General features: G+C 49.7%; 1 long non-coding RNA gene across 2 annotated transcripts in view; it reads right to left on the bottom strand.

Moving 5' to 3' along the window:
* LOC144783474 (uncharacterized) overlaps positions 1-22,793 on the bottom strand; it is a 453,048-nt gene that overhangs the window by 165,740 nt on the left and 264,515 nt on the right. The window lies entirely within an intron of this gene.

Below are 22,793 nucleotides of genomic sequence, written 5' to 3'. Positions count from 1 at the left end.
AGATAACTCTAATCACGAGTATATGCAGTAGACCTTTGTACTCTCTACCATTCCTATGCGACTCTTAGAGTATATCCATTCGTATCCCTTCCCTATGTATATAGAGATAACTTGAATCACGAGTATATGCAGTAGACCTTTGTACTCTCTACCTGTCACGATTCGCTCCCTTTGCTCTCGTGCCCACCACCAGGGGGCCGAATTGTGGGGCGTTCCAGTGTTCTAATATGCCTCCAGACACTCACCTGTATGCATATCTTGACTTCCAGCCATTTGGACACTATTTGGGAACTGACATCCATTCCCAATCCATGCCGGGTTTTGTGAAAGCCAGCCTGCTTAGACTTAAAGCCAGCCTACTCATGCCTGAAACTCCATTACCCAGAATTCCCTGCTCACTGCTTTGTCTCCACCCCTGCAGGCCAAGGATGGGTGGAGGAATTCAGCTCACCTGTGGCTGGCTGCTGCTAGCTTGCTCACACCAGCTGCATGTGATTACTGTGAGCTCTTTTAAGCCCCAGCTCCCTTCAGCCAAAGGTTGGTCATTGTAGCTGTTTACCGGTGAGACCAATCCTTGGTTCCAGAGTTCCCTGAGCTTTTGCTATTCTTGTTTCCAGTGTTTCCTGAGCTTTGATTATGCCTTGTTCCTGACCTGCTGCTGTTTTCCCTGTTTCTGAATTAGCACTGCCTGCAGTGCTACCCTGACCCCATAGCCTTAGTATTCCTTGTTCCTGAACTGCAGCAGTTTCCCTTCTCCTGAATTAGCACTGCTTGCAGTGCTACCTTGTTTCCTGAGTTCCTGAGCTATAGCTATTCCCTGTACCTGAATTAGCACTGCCTGCAGTGCTACCTTGTTTCCTGAGTTCCTGAGCTATAGTTATTCTTTGTTCTTGTTCCTGGGCTTAGCTATTTCTTGTTCCTGATTTGCACTGCTTGCGGTGCTCTCTTGACTCCTTGTTTCCTGAGCTGTAGCTATTTCCTGTTTCCTTGAACCAGCACTGCCTGCAGTGCTACGTTGACTCCTGAGCCTTACCTCACTTCTTGTTCCTGCCCCAATACTGCCTTCTATGCTTCTTTGTTTTCTTGATTCCTTAACCTGTACTATTCTAGTATACCCTTGTAGCCTCCCCTTCTGTATATCCGTTTCCAGTCCCTGCCTTGCTTCCTATTTCCTGGGTTCCAGTTCTAGTTTGCTGTCTTTCTATTCTGCTGTCTTACTGCTGTTACCTTGTATGTTTGTTACCTGCTTTCTGCCAAGTGTGCCCGGTCATTTCCTTCCTTTCCTGTTAAGCACTCCTCCTCGCTAGCTCCTTGTCTATTGTGCTTGTGTTTAGTTCTACCCCTTTGCTGTTACTGCCTTGCGCATTCCTGTTTGTTCGCCAGGATCCGTGGGCTCAGCTGACTACCTAGGTGGTGTTTCTTGTTCACTGTGAGTTTTGTATTTGAGTTACATTTATAACATCACTATAAGTATAAGCTCCACAGACCCTGCCTTTGCATTCATATCCTACATGTGGGTATTTACTGTCAGTATCTGTAATAGCAATTGCGGGTAAGAAACTTACTGAGCTTCAGTCTTACCATGTGGAGCTCCTGAGTGCTTTACCCCACACCCCGCTTTATTGTTAATGTTGTATTATATATATGTCTTGCACGTCCGTCCTGGGTGTAGTTAGTCTGAATGCTAAATTGCCTTGTGAGTGCCCTTCCTTTCTGAGTCTTACCCATCTTGTTCACTTGTACAGGCTTCCCCTTTGGATCCCTCTTTCTCCTCTGACTCCCTGTATGATCCTGGGCAGCACTGTACTCCTGCTTTCTGTGTACGTCTTCTACCCAGTTCCTAGTCCTTGTCCAAGTCCCTGACTGTGTTCCCCACATAGTCCCGGGCAGTCCCTGACACTACCATTTCTATGTGACTCTTAGAGTATATCCATGTGTATCCCTTCCCTATGTATATAGAGATAACTCTAATCACTAGTATATGCAGTAGACCTTTGTACTCTCTACCATTCCTATGTGACTCAGAGTATATCCACTCGTATCCCTTCCCTATGTATATAGAGATAACTCTAATCACCAGTCTCTTCTTTGTGTGACTTTACATCTCGTACGTTTGCAATTTTTTCTGTTTGTATCTTTTATGTAACGCATGTAATCCTTAGTCCTTATGTTTTGCAACTGGTTCTTATGTAAGGCGCTCTGACACCTTCGGGTAAAGTTCGGGCTACATAAAATCGCATTAAATAAATAAAATAAAATAAAAATCCTGCAACTGAGAAACCAATGGAGAGGCTTTAGAGGTCCCAGGAGTGTAGCTGTCGCCCCACTGACAGCTGTCCATTCGAAGCTGGCAGGTAAGGGGACAGCAGCCGTCTCCAGAGCCTCCAGGCAGAGCACACACTGGTGGGATGGGGTCTCAAGCACACAGACACTCAACCAATGGTGTACTTAGCTAAAACAAAATATTTATTTAGTGTCTCTTTTATAGCGCGCAGCTACCCCAACGGGGTGTCCCGGCGCTCCAGCGGATGTAATAATTCTAACTCCATAAGGATTTAGCAGAAAAGGTGAGTTCTTCCTGGATTGAGCGAATAGACTGCGGGAGTTTATTCCAATGGGATGCAGCACATATTTGGAAGGTTTTTCCTCCTGATCGCATCTTTTTAAATCTTGGGATAGTGAGGAGGTTTTTGGAGCCTGATCGCAGAGATCTGATATTTTTGTAGGGGCGGAGGCAAGTAGAGATATATGCAGAGCCCTTCCCTTTAATTGGCCTGTGAGCCAATATAAGTGCCTTAAACTCAACCCTTTTCTGTATTGGTAACCAGTGGAGAGAGCGGCGATGAGGGGAAATGTGTTCTCGGAGAGAAATCCCGCACACTAGTCGGACTGCGGCATTCTGTACAGTTTGAAGCCGATGGCAGAGGCCTGCGGTAAGTCCAGCATACAGGCCATTGGCATAATCCAAGTGCGATGTAATTAATGCTTGGACTATTGTTTTCCTTGTGTTACTGGGTAGGAAGTTAATGAGTTTTTTAACCATCCTTATTTTAGAAAAACAGGCGGCAGATACCGTTTGGATTTGAGTGTGAAAAGAGAGAGAAGAGTCCCACCTGACTCCGAGATTCTTTACAGATTCCTTGGGGGTGGAAAATACTCTTTCTATTGTCAGTGCTGGTGACCCGCGCCTAGGCTGGGGACAGACCCACTGTAGTAGTGTCTACCCTGTGTTGATTGTATGTGGGGGTCAGACTCAGACATAAGTTCTCAGACTTCAGCACTTTAAAAAACAGCAGGCACTGAAAAACGAAGACTAGAGGTAGACGGGCCTGTGTACTGAGCTTCATTCTCATTAAGGGCCATATGTATCAAGATACCCATTTGCGATTCCCAAATAACGATTTTTAAGAAATCTCTATTTGAGAATCGCAAATGGGTATGTATGTACAAAATCACATTTGTTTTGCGATTTCTTAGAATTCCTTAATTGCGATTAGCAAATTGTGAATCGCAATTAAGGAATACTTTCCCATTCATTTCTATGGGCCAGGAGGCCCATAGGAATGAATGGGAAGTTATTCTCAATTTGCGATTCGCAATTTGAAAATCGCAAATTGAGAATAATTTCAAGGGTGCAGGGGTGCCCAAAGGACACCCTGTTGCACCCCTGAAATATGCATGGGTGCACATGTGGCGCACATACATGCCCTTAGGGCATGTATGTGCGTCACATGGCACTTTGAAAAATGCAAAAATGTACATTTTTCAAGGAATTCGCAACTTACCACCAACTAGAAGTTGGTGGTAATTTGCGATTCCTTAAGAGCATTTTGGTAATTTTTTTTGCTATATACATTGCATTTCAGGAATTGCAAAATTTGCGATTCCTTAAATGCAATTGCAAAATAGGGAATCGCAAATTTTGCGATTCCTTATTTTACACCAGTTTTGCTTAATACATTCAATTTAGCAAATTCGCATTCGCAAAGGCCGAAATTCTGTGAATTTCGGCCTTTGCGAATGCGAATTTGCATGATACATATGGCCCTTATTCTGTTATTTAATTTTACGTTTGCGAATCATATGCACATACATCACCGAATCTTCAAGGCGCTGTGCCGATGAATCTGAAGTGTAACAAAATAATGGACTCGTGTCCTCTCTGTCTGCAACAAATTACAGCTTGTGTGACCCCAGGGGCCCCTGATCAAGATGAGCCCACATCTAATTAGGTTCAAAGGCGGCATGAAATAAAGCTACGCAAATAAAAAATAAGCATGTTTCCATTGCAAATGAAAAGCACCAGAAAATGAAACATTTTCAATAAATGTGCGTCACTATTTCAGAGTAAAACCGTGAATAGCATTAGCGAAACCCTGTTCCCAGTTTCAGGCTCACTTTGGCCTCTGGTACAAACTGGCAGATTTTCCGTTTTTGGTGAAAGGAAGGGGCCGCGGGTGCCTGTGACAGTCGCATGGGCAGCTTCTGACTCCATCCCTTCCTTCCATGTGTAGCATCATGGAGAGGTGGTGGGGTCTGCTGTGTTCAAGGGAGGAGACTGCGTTCTTGCCCTCTTATGGGGCGTGATCGGATTGGACAGTATTTCCCAGCGTGATCGGATTGGACAGTATTTCCCAGCGTGATCGGATTGGACAGTATTTCCAAGCGTGATCGGATTGGACAGTATTTCCAAGCGTGATCGGATTGGACAAGTATTTCCAAGCTTGGTTGGACCTGCACCTGTTGAACTAAACCCTGCGTGGTAACTTCTTGACCACTGCCCTGAGCGCTGCCTGTTTCTCCCTGGCTTGGAACAAGCCTGAAGGCCCTGCTGATGCTAAGCTCGGCTGCTTGGAAGCCCCAGTCACCCCCAGGGGAGCAGCAATGCAGACTCAGCACTTTCAAGCCCTCTCCATCCCTCACCAGAGGGAGGGTTGGCCTTCCCAGGACCACTGTTAAAAGTGCAAGTGAGCTGAGTGTCGGCTCTGCCTGATGGGCGCAGGGCCCTCTGCCTTACTTTTCTATTTTCCTATTTCTTGACCCTGCCGCTTTGGTTGTGATCCTTCGATGGACTGGACTGCCTTCTTGCCACATTGAGAAAGATGCTTCTTTAAAGCACGTCTTATGTGCCATTTTCTCACCCCCTTCTCGTTAAAGTTATGGAAAAGGAGATATGTTTCAATTGTCCTTTTTCTTCACAACAAATGAGCTTCTAGACCCAATTCACTCCGAATTCTGTCCACTCCCCAGCACATGGTCTGCCCAGAGCCCACCCTGGACAGCCTCAGGCTAGCAGCGGATGAAGGCAGCTCGGCCAGGATTGCTGACTACCTCGGTGGACACCCCCAGGCCATCCACCGTCCTCCTTTCTGCTCCAGTTTCCTGAGTGATCCTCAGGGAGTCCCTCAGGGACCCTCCTTATCCCCACTCTGTTTAATGCTTACATTTCAGCTCTTGCCACTCTCCTGCGTTCTTTCAGTCTCTCCCTGGCCTCTTACACGGGTGACACCCAGATCATGGTCAGATCAGCTAGCCCTACTGGTGTTAACCTCATCAACTTTCAGAACTGCCTCACTGCAGTTGTTCCCAGGATGGGCTGAAAATCCCTAAAAATCAACATTGAGAAGACTGAAACTCTTTTTGTGGGACAAATCTCTGCCAACTGGACTGCTGGCTGGTGGACTTCAGACCTAGGCTGTCCAAGAGCCACACTGGCTTCAGTACACAATCTTGGCTTTCTGTTGCCATGGTGCTTGTCTCCTCAAATTAGCACCTTCACCTCTTCTTAATACTTAATAAGGGATGAGTACCCTCTTCCTGGGCTCAGACGGCGCGGGTGATCTTCACGCCGTGTCTAAATTCAACACGCGCGACTCCCCGCCAAAAACCTACATTCAGTTTAGCCGTCGGCCCGAACAGTTTGTCTGAGCCCAGGAAGAGGGTACTCGTCCCTTATTAAGTATTTGGCTCCTGTGAAGTTCAGTGAGCCGCCACGGGTAATATCCGTGAGTAACACTACTGAATAAAACTCTTTTCACACTAAGATTCTCACGGGAGGGTGCACCTTAGCGAGTGCATACCACCGGAGGAATATATATAGGTCCTGACGAATGCTGAGCGAATTGGCTATCCTAACAGCAGAAACATGTTGACCACTTGTAATTAAGGACAAGGGTTCTCATAACATAGAACCTTGGATTGTCCGCCATGCACTGTTTTTAACCTAATACTGGTTGGCCTTTATTAAAAAAAATGTTTATAGGTCACAACCATGTATTTTTTAACATCACTCACAGTTTGACTCACATATTAGTTGCAGCACTGTTGCACACACCACCTACCTGCTCCGCTGTAATACAGGCGTTGTAGCACGCTGGGGAGACATTCGGTCGCCCCAGCGGGGACCCTATGATGAAGCATATCACCAACTAGTGGTGAGTGAGGGTCCTTTTTTAAAAAGAGAAAGATTTTTTTTCTCTTTTTGGGTATGCACAAGGGCAAGGGTTGCCCTTCTTGGGAGTTTCACTAACTCTTCTTTGCCTTTTTAGGGGGAAAGAATAACGTAAAAATATATATATATATTTTTTCATTTTTTCACTAAGTCACTCTTCAGTTGTTTAATAAGACCTTTTCAGGAAGCCACCACTGTTTTGTCACTTAAGTGAGTTGCCTCAACTTGCACAGGTATACCCAAGGATGTTTCGTAAGCTCAGTGTGCACTGCCACAGTTATTCAAGCTGAACATCAGTGGTGAGACCGTCTAAGAATGAGTACTCACGGGCGGCGTGCCGTAGCGTGTGGCTGGGATTGTGTCTTTTGAGGTGAAGCTGCGGCTTGTTTGCATATTTTTTGTTCAATAAAGGCACACATGAGCTGTAACAATGGAATGGAACATACCCCATGCATTTATCTCTAACTCTGGTTGATACCAGCATTGACAGCATTCACTTCTTCTGTGTCTATGTCAGCAGGGAGTGCAGATTTCTGGTACCAGAGGGTGCTGAGCAAAGAGAATCCACACCTTCTGCAGTATTTAAACCTAAAACTCAGGCTACGGTGCATGGCGGAACTCCACGAGTACTACAACTGAGGCTCTTTTTTGTGTTTTCAGTGCTGTAATCTGGAAGAACGAAGTAATAGACATTAAGAAGTAAGAAGTGTAGGTCATGTGGGAGCTGTCGGCTTCTCTCTCTACCACACTACACTGCTCCGGTATGACACAGGGGCTAGGTTGCGGCTCACCTTTTGGTAACTGAACCCTGGTCTTCATCAGGTCAGGAGGGGGTACTGACCACAATGTCTCACGTTACTATGGGGCATATGTATCAACCGTTTTTTAGTCGCAAACGCTGCGATTCACAAAAAAACAAAGTTTGTGACTTAGAATTCGGAAAACGCGATGTATAAGTAAAATCGCATCGCAAAATCAGGAACTGCAAATTTTGCGATTCCATAATTTTGCGTAAGCATTTAAGGAATCGCAAATTGCGATTCCTTAAATGCCATGTATCAAACACCCAAGTTGTGCGATTTCTCATTAAGAAATCGCAAATTACCACCAACTTCAGGTTGGTGGTAATTTGCCAATTTATTCACAAATGCACTTTTTGGCATTTGTAAAGGTGCCATGTGGTGCACAAACATGCCCTCAGGGCATGTATGTGTGCCATATTCGCACACATGTTCATTTCAGGGGTGCATCAGGGTGTCCTTATGACACCCTTGCACCCTTGAAATTATTCTCAATTTGCGATTCTCAAATTGCGAATCGCAATTTGAGAATGACTTCCCAATCGTTCCTGTGGGCCTCCTGGCCCATAGAAATGAATAGTAAAGTATTCCTTAATTGCGATTTCGCTATTTGCTAATCGCAACTAAGGAAAATTAAGAAATCGCTACAAAATTGCGATTTTTTACATAATCCCATTTTTCACTTCTCAAATAGCGATTCTCAAAAAATCGCTATTTGAGAATCGCAAACACGGATGTTGATACATCTGCCCCTATACCTCCACTGTGCATCCAATCTCATGTCTTTGTCATTCTGGTAGCAGGTGTGGTGGTTTACCACCTGTCCTTAATTATCGATAAGTGCGGTTGTCAGTAAAAAGACGATGGGCGTTATCAGCAGATATGGAGATGTTGGGATCCCTGGATGGGCTTAGTTGAGATGGTGATGGATTTAATGAAGCGAGTGGTGTCTGTGCAATGTTCCTGGTGGGGGACCTTCATAAGCGTGCATCGAAGGCAAGGGACACCGCATGGCTCGCGGGTGCATGTCGCGTCCCTCTGAAAGAGTCCATTGAAAAACCGAGGGTCCTGCCCAGACTGTGGTTGCCAGGTGAACCCAGGTGGATTCTTCAGCACCAGTAATAGCTGTCCTCAGTTCCATTCCTGGGGGCAGGGTTCAGTGTCTGGAGGCCACAGGTAGATTTAATCTCACCCTGGGATGTGGCAGGAACCTGAGGGAAAGCCTGTCAGCCAGTGCTTAATTTGAGCAGGTGGTTTCCGGTGCCCAGCACCGGCACTTAATTCTCAACACTGGCACCAGGGCCGGCTCTAGGGCTGTGCGACTTGTGCCACAGCACCGGATGCTGGCTTCCAGGGGGCGCCCTGTTTGCAAGTATATTGTTATTTTAAAGCACCTGCTGCTGCCGCCGTTTCCTCCAGCAATTTCCGGGCAACACAAATATGTCCGGATAAATCCTGTGATTAATGTTCTTCCTGAAGAGAGATCGGAGTTTCCTTAAATTGGGGTTTTGACCCACTTTAAAGTAGTCCAGAGGGTTAATATGCCTGTTGCAGAAAACAAGTACCGAGCAGATTACAAAGTGCATAGAATGTAAATAGGTCAGTGGTTTTCTCGTTTTAAAAGGGGCGTCATTTTGTTACTTGCAATTTATAGATTAAAATCCTAAAATAGTATTTGAATTTATAAATTGCAAGAAACAAAAGCAGTAACCCATTGACCTATTTACATTCTGTGCACTTGGTAGTTGTATTGAACTATTAACTTTTATCAAAGAACTGAATGCACCCTGCAAAGTATAGATTTGAGCAAAGATGAATGTTGCAAAAAGGATGCATTTAGGCAGAAGTCTATTCTCCTTATCAAAGAGAACCCTCAACTATGGTGTTCCTTTTTAAATTCTGAGTTTGTGCTTCTCCAGACCAAGCACTATTAAACTATTCTGCCTACCAGTGTGGATGCCATGCGGCTCCTACACCTTGTAGTCCTCTGTCTTATGTAACATTCCTATACGCTGAGTTACACACGTATGATTGATTGTCTTTGTGTAATGTGAGTGTGATGCAAAGTGCTCTGACACCCTATACTGGTATGAGGTGCGCTATGTATGCATCTGAGAGAGAGAGTGGTCATGGAGACTTGGGCACTGTTAAAGGGTGGTGCTGAGGGAATAATCCGTGGTGGAGGTGGTCATTGGAGTGCGCCAACAAACATTGTCGCACCGGGCGCCACCAGCTCTAAAGCCGGCCCTGACTGGCACTTGTGACAGCCTGCACAAGGTGACGCTGTCTGCTAATTTAGAGATGACCACAACACTGATTACTTATGAATTCAATATAGATTAAAAATTACTAATACCTGCCGCCCAAGCCATTCTTATAGCTTTGGGGGCTTGAAATGTCTGAATTGTCACACTTGTAGGACAGCCATGGTTAGTAGTTGTGCTGTTACTATTATTGGCAGCGCTGGCAGGGGCAATGTGTGGTGCAAGGTGCAGTGCCCTCCCGAGGAGAGCCCTAGTACTTTTTTTAAATGTATTTATTTATCTTTTATGCAAATTAAGCACTCCTGACAGCCATATTTCAAAGGAGGCCAGCCACGCTAGAAGCCTGCCCCCTTGTGGCCCAGTCGTATTACTTCTGTTTTTTTTTAGGACGAGTCTGGGCAGCGCATGCGCTGCATTGCGAGGCATGCAGTACTCAGGTATGGACTTGAAGCTCCGCCCACTCTCTGCCCATATTTTTCATTGGCTTGTATCATTGTCCTTCGTAAACGCTGCTTTCTGATCCGTTAATAGGCTTGTTAGTCCCTCCTTAGTACTGCCTTGTCTTCATTTGTAACCTCCCATGAGGACTTGCCCTATTTCTTCTGTTGTTACACTGTACGTATTTTTCATTCTGTTAGCACTATGGGGCATATTAACAAGGGCCGGCGATAAATATCTCAAAGTGTGCTTAGCGCTTGCATATTTATCGCCGGCTATCTCTGGAATTTGTCGCCTGGTTAGCGCGTAATCGCCGAGTCGATAAAAATTCCAGAGATAGTGTGGATATCGCCGTTTTCCAGGCAATATCCTAGATGATAGGGCCTGTGGTCTTAGCCACAGAATCCACCCCCCATGTTAGGTATGCCTTAGTCATGAATTTAACAGATGTTAAATTCCTGCGTTAAGGCATACTTAACGCGATTTAAATAATCGCTACCCTTTCTTGTTAATATCATGAACCTACCTTCACGATATTTTCACTGGATGTTTTCACAGCCACGCCTACTTTGCATCTCATTAGCGATACAAAGTTAGGCGTGCTGGAAACGGGCGCTAAGTCAGCAAAACACGCGACAGCGTGTCTTTGCTGATAAGGCAATAAAATTATCGCCGCTTTTCGGCCGAAAACAGCCGCAAAAGCGGCGATAATTTCATAGCGCCGCCTTGTTAATATGCCTGTTTTCTTTAACAAGTTTCTCCTACCGCATGCATGACATGCTTTCCTGCAACATTCAGCGCGCCATGCACCCTTTCACTTTCCAAGCAGCCCGGGACGATGACGGCCGCTTCTTTGAATATGTCTCGCATTTACAAGAGTTTGAGCTTTCGGCATTGCACATGACGATGCCTTTTATTGATGTGTTAATTATCAAAACAGATAAATAAAAGGTGTTGTCATTTACAATGCCAATAGCATAAACTCTCGCTAGTGTGAGACCTATTGCATTGCAAATGCTTGTCTGTTCAGGTGCCATTTTCGAAGCTTTTCAGTTCGGCCGCACTGCTGGGCCCTGTAAGCTACGAAAAGAAATTCAAATGACAGGCGCTCTGAGGCAGCATCGAACCGCTGCCATGCTTAGGGACGTTTACCTAAAGTGCACAGTGGAGTAGAAAGTTCAGTCTTGTAATGTGCTGCAATAGGTTGCTGTTGGTGACATTTTGCTTGTTAGTTTTTGCGTTCTTCCTTTTATATCCTTTGGGGTATGTATGTTTGTATTAGCGAGCATAATGGAAATTAATAAATAAATCTCTTTACCATTCTTGTGAGTTCTGGTTTTTTTCCAGATTGAATGCTGGTTTGTGATTTGAAGAAGGGAAAAGAATTCTGGTTATCAACATATACTTTAAGATACCATCAAGTCCCCCTCTGTAACTTGAGAAATTCAGATGCAAAGTAATGCCACATTGGAGTATGACGTCACCCTGGACTCATACTTGGAACCATTAAAGGTAAAAACTTTGCTCACTCTCTATTTTAATTTTATTGAGGATGTTTGTAGAGCAGGGCCTAGTTACGGTGGAGAGCGGAGGGGGTGGGGGACATGAACACAGCAACAGGGGGGAGGGGGGCTGGCAGCCAGCAGCCCCCACCGTCGGCCGGTGCCTTCCTTCTGGGGTGGAAATTATCAACACATGTGAGTGAACGTGCGGTGCCTGGGTGGCCAGGGTCAGGCATTCCTTCCATAAAGTTTACTTTTCAGAGTGCATTTGTGCAGGAATTCTTGGCAGAGGGCACGGGTTCACTCTCGAGAGTCCTCATGGGTTCAGAGAGGGTCCTTTCGGGTTCAAACACTCCACTCAAGAGGCACTTTTCAGATCAAGTCCCCGCTGCAAAAGACTTTCACAAACAGAAGTAACAACTGTCAGGAAACAGTCCAAAGTGTGTGCGTGGCACGCTGCCACAGGGCCTGCGGTGCCCGGGTTCAGGGCTTACCTATGCCACTGGGCACAGGCTTTCAACTGAAGAAATGTGCCAGGGTGGGCACTTTTCTAAGATGGTTTTAAAGGTCACTGAACCAGCAGCTTGGCTCAGTGGGTAAAACACTCACTGCTGAGATGTGTGGTGATCTGGAGGTCACGGGGTTGAATCCTGCCATGGTCAGCTTGAGCCGTCTGTACTTCTGGCATTTGCAAATTTAATGACAATAAATTGGGTACTGTTATTTACAGCACTTAGGGCCTGATTCACAGAATGAACTTAAGACTCAATCCTAAACTTACTACTTTTGGTATTCACAGAAGTTAGGATTTTGTCGTAAGTTTGTCTAAGACAGACTTAAGACAGACTTAAGTTAGGATTTTGTCTTAAGTCTGTCTTAAGTCTGTCTTAAGTTTGTCTTAAGTCTGTCTTAAGTCTGTCTTAAGTTTGTCTTAAGTCTGTCTTAAGTTTGTCTTTAGTCTGTCAAAATCCTAACTTCTGTGAATACCAAAAGTAGTAAGTTCATTCTGTGAATGCCAAAAGTAGTAAGTGCATTCTGTGAATACCAAAATAGTAGTAAGTTTAGGATTGAGTCTTGTTAGACGGGGACCCTGAGGGTCGGCCGGGTACTGAGGGAGAGATCCCCGAGGGGGACCGCCTCCGGTGATCGTACAGACAAGTTACCTCCCTCCCCACAAACAGGCACCACACCAAGTCGAGTTCAATGCTTTATATAAGGTTCTTAAGGCAAGGATATCAGCGATACAGGATGTCTCGGACCCGGGGGGTCCTCTCACTTCTAGTCTCTGTAGGGAAAGGGGGTAGCGGGACAGTCTTGGTACCGGATCGGTACAGGTAGTGGTAAGGGGCGAGCTCACAATCCTCGAGCTGGAGGGTCTGTGGATCGGGCCGCGGCAGCGCCAGCAGGCCAAGATGGTAGTCTCACAAGGCAGAGGGCCGCGGCAGCGCCAGCAGGCCAAGTCGATGGTTTCACGAGGCAGAGGGCCGCGGCAGCGCCAGCAGGCCAAGATGGTAGTCTCACAAGGCAGAGGGCCGCGGCAGCGCCAGCAGGCCAAGTCGATGGTTTCACGAGGCAGAGGGCCGCGGCAGCGCCAGCAGGCCAAGATGGTTTCACTAGGCAGAGGGCCGCGGCAGCGCCAGCAGGCCAAGACGATGGTTTCACGAGGCAGAGAGCCGCGGCAGCGCCAGCAGGCCAGTCACGGATGAGTTCTTCTCGGGTCTCTCGACTCCAGGATACAACTGCCTTCCTGGTCTGGCACTGCCCCAGTTATAGGTCTGGTCCCCTTTGATGTCCGGACCCTCGCGCCTGGGGGCCGGGAGGTCCGGGATGAGGGAGTCCAGACACCCAGCAGGGGGGTGGAGCCAGCGCCCAGGGCGGCCGGGGGTGATCGACACCTGGCGGAGGGGAGCCGTTGACGATTCCTTCTCCCATTGATTTGCCAAGTGGTCACTCTGCCTCCTGGGGGGAGGTTGGTGCCCCGATGTCGGGGCCGGCCGGGCCCAGGGTTAGGGTCGAGTTGAGGCCACGCGGCCTCGTGCTGCAGTGCCCCAAGATGGCGGCCGGTTCGATGTCGTGGTGTGGATGGTGACCCGGGCCAGCTGGGTCCGGGGCTGGTGTCTTGTAGTGGAGGGATTGCAGGGTACTTCGGGTGGTCGTTTAGGGACTCTGGCTGGGGATGCAGGGAGAGCCAGGGTCCAGGTCCTACTGCGGGGAGGGGGGGCAGCCCGACCATGCGGCCTGTCCAACATGCGTCCCCCCCAGCTGAAGGCGGGGAGAGTCAGCCATCTTCCTGGGGACTCTCCTCGCTGAGGCGGAAAAAGCGTGACAGGCCGTCGGCGTTGGCGTGGTCCTGGCCTGGACGATGTTCCACCGTGAAGTCCATCCCCTGCAGGGAGATGGACCAGCGCAACAGCTTCGGGTTTTCCCCCCGCATTTGCATCAGCCATTGCAGGGGTCGGTGGTCTGTTTGCACCCGGAAGTGGGTGCCGAAGAGGTATGGCCGGAGCTTCTTGAGTGCCCAGACTACGGCGAAGGCCTCTCTCTCAATGGTGCTCCAGCGCTGTTCTCGGGGCAAGAGGCGTCTGCTGATGAAGACCACCGGATGGTCGACCCCTTCGGCGTTGAGTTGGGAGAGGACGGCCCCCACACCATGATCGGAGGCGTCCGTCTGCACAATGAATTCCCGGCTGTAGTCGGGAGCCTGGAGCACGGGGGCCGTGCACATGGCGGTCTTTAGTTTCTCGAAGGCCGATTGGCAGTCCAGGGTCCAGTTGACGGTTTTGGGGCCCTTTTTGGAGGTGAGCTCTGTGAGGGGCCCCACGATGCTGCCATAGTCCTTCACGAACCGCCGGTAGTATCCGGTGAGCCCCAGGAAGGCCCGGACCTCCGTTTGGGTCGTAGGGGGTTGCCAGGCCTGAATGGCAGCAATCTTGAGTTGGAGAGGAGCCACTAGCCCGCTTCCCACTTGGTGTCCCAGGTAGGTCACGGACCCTTGGCCAACCTGGCACTTGCTGGCCTTGATGGTGAGCCCGGCTTGCTGGAGGGCGTGTAGAACCTCCCGCAGGTGGCGGAGGTGGTCGGTCCACTGGTGGCTGTACACAGCAATGTCGTCCAGGTAGGCGGCGCTGAAGTCTTCCAGGCCCGCCAGTACCTGGTTTACCAGCCGTTGGAACGTGGCCGGGGCGTTTTTCATGCCGAAGGGCATGACTTTAAAGTGGTAGTGCCCGTCTGGGGTAGAGAAGGCGGATCGTTCTTGGGCCCGAGGGGTGAGGCCGATCTGCCAGTAGCCCGCTGTTAGGTCGAAGATGCTCAGGTAGCGGGCGGCCCCCATCCGGTCAATTAGCTCGTCGGCCCGGGGGATGGGATGAGCGTCGGTCCGGGTAACTGCATTCAGCCCCCGATAGTCCACGCAGAACCGGAGCTCCGGGGCAACGCCCGGGGCGGCCGCCTTGGGGACCAGGACGACTGGGCTTGCCCAGGGGCTGTCTGAGGGTTCGATCACTCCCAGGGTCAGCATTTTGGACACCTCGGTCTGGATGCAGGCTCGTACCCGGTCTGGTACGCGGTATGCCCGGTGTCGGATAGGAGGGCTGTCCCCGGTGTCCACATCGTGGAGGCACCAGGGGGTGACTCCGGGGGTGAGGGAGAACAGGGAGGCGAACCGCCTCAGGAGCGTTTGGCAGTCTTGGCGTTGCTCCGGGGACAGGGCCTCGGAGAGCTGGACCCCTTCCACTGAGCCATCCTGCTCGAAGGCCCTCAGTAAGTCCGGAAGGGGTTCGGAGTCTTCTTCTGTCCCATTATCGGTAGCCATCAGGAGGCTGAGCTCGGATCGCACAAAATGGGGTTTTAGCCTGTTGGCATGGAGGACCCGTAGGGGGTTCCGGGCAGTCTCCATGTCGATTAAATAGGTGACGGGCCCTTTGCGTTCGATTACCTTGAAGGGCCCGGACCATCGGTCTTGGAGTGCACAGGGTTCAACCGGGGACATCACCCAGACCTGTTGTCCCGGTTCGAACTCAATGGAGGACGCGTGCTGATCGTACCACCTCTTCATGTCCTCCTGACTGGCCTCGAGATTGGCTTTGGCGGTGTCTCGGAACTGCCGGGTCTGGTTGCGGAGAGCCAGGAGGTACCTGTAGATGTCCGGGGGAGTTTTCTGGGGAGGCTGCTCCCAACCTTCCTTGACTAGGCTGAGGGCGCCCCGGACGGGGTGCCCGTACAGGAGTTCAAATGGGCTGAAGCCGAGGGACTTCTGCGGGACCTCCCGATAGGCAAACAGGAGGCAGGGAAGCAGCACGTCCCACTGGCGTCGAAGGGGCTCTTCTGGGCTGGGGACCGCGCGGGCGGTCATGGACCGGGTCGTGACGCAGACCCATTCGGGGAGGCCAAGCATCCCCAGGTGCTCCCTCCGTTCGACAGCTGCCCATGGAGAGCTTTCAAGGTCGTTTCCTAGGAGGCAGTCCACGGGGGCATCATCGCGGACAGTTACTTTTAACATCCCTGTTACTCCTCCCCACTCAAAGGGGACGCAGGCCATGTGGCATAGGCTTTCGGAGTTGTCGGCTGATCGGACAGGGCAAAGAATGTTCGGCAAGATTTGGTCGGGAGTGACGAGGTGGCGTCGGACCGCCGTTACACTGGCCCCGGTGTCGCGGAGGGCTTCCGCCCGGCGGCCATTAATGTTGACCCATTGACCGTACTTCTGGGTGTTGGCGGGAAGGGGGGCCCGCGGAATCATGTCTCTCTCCCCTAAGCAGACCAGTGCCATGGCGGCGGGCGCCCATTCAGAGGGATCGGTCTCGTACTCTTCTTGGTCTTCCGGGATTAGTTCTTCCCCTAGGGCCGCCGCTGCAACTTGGCGGGGGGTAGTGTTCGGATTCTTTGGGCAGTTGGGATCACTGGCGTAGTGGCCGGGTCGCTGGCACCTGTGGCACGTAATGTTGGCCCGGAAACCGGCCCGGACGGCAGGGCTTCCTCGGCCAACCGGGGTCGAGGGGTTTCTGGGGGGTGACGAGGGGCCGGGGTCTCTCCCCCGACCCTGACTCCCTCCTCCCCCTCGGGGGCGATACGGTCTGGATAATTCGCTGGGTGCGTTCCGGCCAACTCGGGTGCTTTCCCACCGGTCGGCCTCGACGGCGAGTTGTCGAGGGTCGGTTAGCTTACTGTCCAGGAGGTGTTGCCGGAGCTCCACGAAGCAGTTGTTCGACAGGTGTTCCCATACGATAAGGTCAAAGAGTTGTTCGTAGGTGGTTACTTTGTTGCCCTTGATCCACCCCTCGAAGGCTCGGCTAAAAAAGTTCACGTACTCCACCCAAGTTGTACCCGGAATCCGTTTGCAGTCGCGGAACCGTTGGCGGTACATCTCAGGTGTGAGCCCGTATCGAGTGAGGAGGGCGGCCTTCATGTGGTCGTAGGAGGTCATCAGCTGGTCCGGGAGTTGCAGCAGGGCGTCCCGCCCTTCGTTGACAAACCTCCCCCATAATCCGGCTCCCCAATCGCTTCGGGGAATCCGGTGGGAGGTCATTTCCACCTCATAGGCTTTAAACCACTGCTGTATATCATCGTTCTTGTGGTATTCCCGGATGACATCTTTGGGGATGTGAACCTTGGGTTCGGTCGAGGCAGACGGGGTCGGTCGTTCGGGGAGCCCGAGGTCTTTATTCTGTTTCTGGATCTCCAGTGCTTTGAGATCGCGCTCATGTTCGTACTCTAGTTTCTTTTCCTCTAGCTCTCTCTGTCTTTGCTTGTCTTCTCGCTCTTCCTTGAGCCGTAAGTGTTCCAGGGTTATTTTTTGTTCGGCCAGCTTGAGTTCTCCATCCAAGCGAAGTCGGGCTAGTTCTAATTCGTGGAGTCTGGTTTTTTCTCTTTCTCGGATCTCTTCCAGGGAGAGACCCGCTCTTTCTTTAGTTGGTGCGGGGCTCGTTTCGGTCGTTTGTGTTCGGGGTACGGCCGTACCCGTTTCCGCCCAGGCTTCTAGGGCTCGTTTGAAGTCTTCCTTCGTACTCAGACCCGTGGTTGGGAGACCAAGTTCCATGCAATATTGCTTCAGTTCTCGGTGGTTGTAGTCTTCCAATTTTTCCATCTGGAATTTCTCTGTTGTTCCGCTCTCTGTTGTCATGGTGGTCGTGTGTCGTGGGTCGGGTGACTTTCTGTACGATTATGCGTAGGTTCGGATCCCGTCGCTGGCCACCAATGTTAGACGGGGACCCTGAGGGTCGGCCGGGTACTGAGGGAGAGATCCCCGAGGGGGACCGCCTCCGGTGATCGTACAGACAAGTTACCTCCCTCCCCACAAACAGGCACCACACCAAGTCGAGTTCAATGCTTTATATAAGGTTCTTAAGGCAAGGATATCAGCGATACAGGATGTCTCGGACCCGGGGGGTCCTCTCACTTCTAGTCTCTGTAGGGAAAGGGGGTAGCGGGACAGTCTTGGTACCGGATCGGTACAGGTAGTGGTAAGGGGCGAGCTCACAATCCTCGAGCTGGAGGGTCTGTGGATCGGGCCGCGGCAGCGCCAGCAGGCCAAGATGGTAGTCTCACAAGGCAGAGGGCCGCGGCAGCGCCAGCAGGCCAAGTCGATGGTTTCACGAGGCAGAGGGCCGCGGCAGCGCCAGCAGGCCAAGATGGTAGTCTCACAAGGCAGAGGGCCGCGGCAGCGCCAGCAGGCCAAGTCGATGGTTTCACGAGGCAGAGGGCCGCGGCAGCGCCAGCAGGCCAAGATGGTTTCACTAGGCAGAGGGCCGCGGCAGCGCCAGCAGGCCAAGACGATGGTTTCACGAGGCAGAGGGCCGCGGCAGCGCCAGCAGGCCAGTCACGGATGAGTTCTTCTCGGGTCTCTCGACTCCAGGATACAACTGCCTTCCTGGTCTGGCACTGCCCCAGTTATAGGTCTGGTCCCCTTTGATGTCCGGACCCTCGCGCCTGGGGGCCGGGAGGTCCGGGATGAGGGAGTCCAGACACCCAGCAGGGGGGTGGAGCCAGCGCCCAGGGCGGCCGGGGGTGATCGACACCTGGCGGAGGGGAGCCGTTGACGATTCCTTCTCCCATTGATTTGCCAAGTGGTCACTCTGCCTCCTGGGGGGAGGTTGGTGCCCCGATGTCGGGGCCGGCCGGGCCCAGGGTTAGGGTCGAGTTGAGGCCACGCGGCCTCGTGCTGCAATGCCCCAAGATGGCGGCCGGTTCGATGTCGTGGTGTGGATGGTGACCCGGGCCAGCTGGGTCCGGGGCTGGTGTCTTGTAGTGGAGGGATTGCAGGGTACTTCGGGTGGTCGTTTAGGGACTCTGGCTGGGGATGCAGGGAGAGCCAGGGTCCAGGTCCTACTGCGGGGAGGGGGGGCAGCCCGACCATGCGGCCTGTCCAACAAGTCTTAAGTTCATTCTGTGAATCGGGCCCTTAGATACAAAATATCTGTGACAGAAAGCACTATCTGTAAAAACAAGTTAAATTGTACTTTGCAGGCCCCCTAACCGTAGCCCGCCATAAACACCCGGGGCAGTTACTAAATTGTATTGTTCTTGAGTACATTTGTTTATCACCTGTGTCTCAACACCTATGGGACTAGTTCTCTTAAAATTATCCGAGACTCCCTTTATACACTCTGCTCTGGTGAACGCTTGTGCACGCACACATTTCTCACCCAAGTGCAATGCGCTTTGCTCTCTTTTACACTCTGGCTTGACAGCACAGCTGTCGCCAGACAATTATGTGAGAATCACCAGGAGAGGGGCTTTGACTCCGCCCACATGTCCGGAGCCAGGAGTACATGATTTGATTGGGCAGAAGTTGTGTGCTTCCACAAAAAAGTGCTTGCTCTCTATACAGCTGTGATCATTTGTTTATTTATCCAGTTGCCTGAGCTTGAGCTTTCAGGAGCACACACATGACATTGGGCTGCTAATAAAGTGTTCAGAAATCTTTGTTTTATGCCATTTTCCTCTGGCAGCAGCACAGATGGGAGTAGAACAGTCATTAACATACATGGATTTCTAGGTCTGGCTTGACAGTGCCTCGTCACCCGGCCCTTAAAGCTAGATGAATATTATTCTACAGTTCTTTCTTTCCACAGAAATACATATTCATTCCCATGCCATCTTTTTGTAAAGCTTCACATCACCATACAACATTACTTTAATGCCAGACATATTGGTATTGCATATGCTTGTTTATTTCTGCAACTGGAAAATAGTTTTGCCTGTGGAGAAACCCCTTCTCCTGCAAAACCACACATTTGGATGTATGTTGTTACAACGCTTGCTTTTACCAAGCATGCCTTTACAATGCAGGTTTTACAACGCAAGTCGTTACAACGACTTGCGTTGGGGGGCGCTGGATAGTGAATAGTTTAATTTACTATTCCAACTCCATTCCCCGTGGATAGTAGGGAAGGTTTTGGATAGTAAATTAAACTATTACCTATCCTACAGCGCCCTCCAGCGCAAGTCGTTGTAAGGACTTGCGTTGTAAATCCTGCGTTGTAAAGGTACTGCGTGGTAAAAGTTGCGTAGTAAAGGATGTTTCCCACACATTTTGGGAATGTTCCTTCTTCATTCCCGCTCTTGAAAGGAATGTACTTGTGCCCTAGAGAGGGTTAAATCCCCATTGGTGCCTAGGGTGGGGAAGTGCGGCCAACCGTTTATGAACAGCCACAAACACATAGGTTTAAACCTATAAGGACAGACATTGCTCACCCTAGAATGCCCACAAGATGCACCTTGGAGCAGATTTTCTCACGATTATCACTACATTATTTTGGGGAAATATTGTGTGTGAGCAAACCCACTCCCACTCCCACTTTGAGAGTATGGTAAATGCAAATACTTTAGTAAATGGAGGTGTTTGTGCAACTAAGTTAGGGTGACCAGATCTTCAAAAGCAAAGACTGGGACACTCCAAAAACTCCGAATTAGGGCTACAATTTTGCATTGAAGAAAGTGGATCTGATTAGGGCAATTGACTGCTCGCTCTCACAAGCAGGGAAAACATAGACCGTGTGTCTCTAAAAGTAATTTAATAAACCTTTTACACAGAATATCCTCTGTATTAACTAACTTGCTTTCTGCTTGGGGCTGTGAACTAAATATGTACTAGAACACATGAAAACATGCCTCCCTCAGGCTTCAGTTGACCCACCCTGACACCAAGACCTGAGGTTTACCAGTACAAATGGTAAAAAACGGGAATGTTCAGGCAAAGTGAGGACACATGGTCACCCTCTCAGGACAAATGGTGAAAACCATGAATGTTCAGGCAAATCCAGGACACATGGTCACCCCCTCAGGACAAATGGTGAAAACCATGATTGTTCAGACAAATCCAGGACGCATGGTCACCCTCTCAGGACAAATGGTGAAAACCATGAATGTTCAGGCAAATCCAGGACGCATGGTCACCCTCTCAGGACAAATGGTGAAAAGCATGAATGTTCAGTCAAAGAGAGGACACATGGTCACCCTCTCAGGACAAATGGTGAAAACCACGAATGTTCAGTCAAAGAGAGGACACATGGTCACCCTCTCAGGACAAATGGTGAAAACCATGAATGTTCAGGCAAATCCAGGACACATGGTCACCCTCTCAGGACAAATGGTGAAAACCATGAATGTTCAGGCAAATCCAGGACACATGGTCACCCTCTCAGGACAAATGGTGAAAACCATGATTGTTCAGGCAAATCCAGGACACATGGTCACCCTCTCAGGACAAATGGTGAAAACCATGAATGTTCAGGCAAATCCAGGACGCATGGTCACCCTCTCAGGACAAATGGTGAAAAGCATGAATGTTCAGGCAAATCCAGGACACATGGTCACCCTCTCAGGACAAATGGTGAAAACCATGAATGTTCAGGCAAAGAGAGGACACATGGTCACCCTCTCAGGACAAATGGTGAAAAGCATGAATGTTCAGGCAAATCCAGGACGCATGGTCACCCTCTCAGGACAAATGGTAAAAACGGGAATGTTCAGTCAAAGAGAGGACACATGGTCACCCTCTCAGGACAAATGGTGAAAACCATGAATGTTCAGGCAAATCCAGGACACATGGTCACCCTCTCAGGACAAATGGTGAAAACCATGAATGTTCAGGCAAATCCAGGACACATGGTCACCCTCTCAGGACAAATGGTGAAAACCATGATTGTTCAGGCAAATCCAGGACACGTGGTCACCCTCTCAGGACAAATGACGGAAATTATGAATGTTCAGGCAAGCGAGGACACGTGGTCATCCTCTCAGGACAAATGTTGGAAAACCAGGGCTGTCCTGGCAAATCTGGGATGTATGATAACCCTAAGGAACCTACAATTTAGGTGCACAAATACCTTTGTGAATTGGTTTGTGTGTTTAACAATTGCTGGGCACTCGAGAAGGGCTTTGACACAATGGGCCGGGAACCCCCTAATCCAGGTCCGAGAACCGCCTGGTCCTGGATCATATATTATTAGCCGGATTCAATCGTTATTCACTGTCCTGATAGTAAGGGTCAGGCAGGCAGAGCCATCTCTGAGAGTACTAAACTGAGCAGGGGAACAATTGAGAGCCCGCATCTCTCACCGCTGCTGTTGACTCGCCCGTGGAACCATTGGAGGGTAATGATGAGGTGGGATATTCGACTATGAGACATATAGTATCACTGTATTCCTGCCTTCACTTTAGTATATTTCACTGATACCCAAAGTCCTGACCTTTACATGCAGCCCCCCTGGTCAACAGGGGCACTGGGCTGCTGTTTACTGGACTTTGCACTAACATTAAAAAAAATTAAATATGCAGCAAACACTTATTTAACCCCTTCCGTGCGCGTGAAATTTTTGGGATGTGCTGGAGTTTTTATTAGTGGGCGGGATTCGGACAGCCAGGGGCCGTTCTCCGCACACGCCCACCGTGACGCGTGATGGCTCCCGGCCGTCACAAGCATGCAAGGGGTTAAAGGTTAATTGCTGTTCAACAAAAGGGAGTAACTAGGCTGTTAACTTTAGGAACACCTTCATTTTTAAAGACCGCAAACATGTAGAAATGTGATAGTCTTTTCAAAATTCAGAGTGTATTTCATTGACCGGAAGAACCATTTCACCTTAGTAAATCAAATTATAGCAATGCATTCAGAAGTATTGTTTTTAAGTGTTGGTCTTCAAACATGAATTTAAAAACGTTCATGCTCTCTCCCCCCGCCCCCACCCTGACAACAATGACATTAGTGATTATATCAAAGCATAGGAGATGGTTTTGTACAGAACGCATCCTGAAGTCATGTGTTTTGAGGTCCTTATAGATGTGAGAATGAAGAAAAAGGAGGGAAATTGAATAAAACAATGGCCCAGGGTCACACACCTTG

Source organism: Lissotriton helveticus, chromosome 9 (assembly GCF_964261635.1).
Source record: "Lissotriton helveticus chromosome 9, aLisHel1.1, whole genome shotgun sequence".
NCBI classification, from domain to species: domain Eukaryota; kingdom Metazoa; phylum Chordata; class Amphibia; order Caudata; family Salamandridae; genus Lissotriton; species Lissotriton helveticus.
This window is presented reverse-complemented; position numbering and strand designations above follow the sequence as displayed.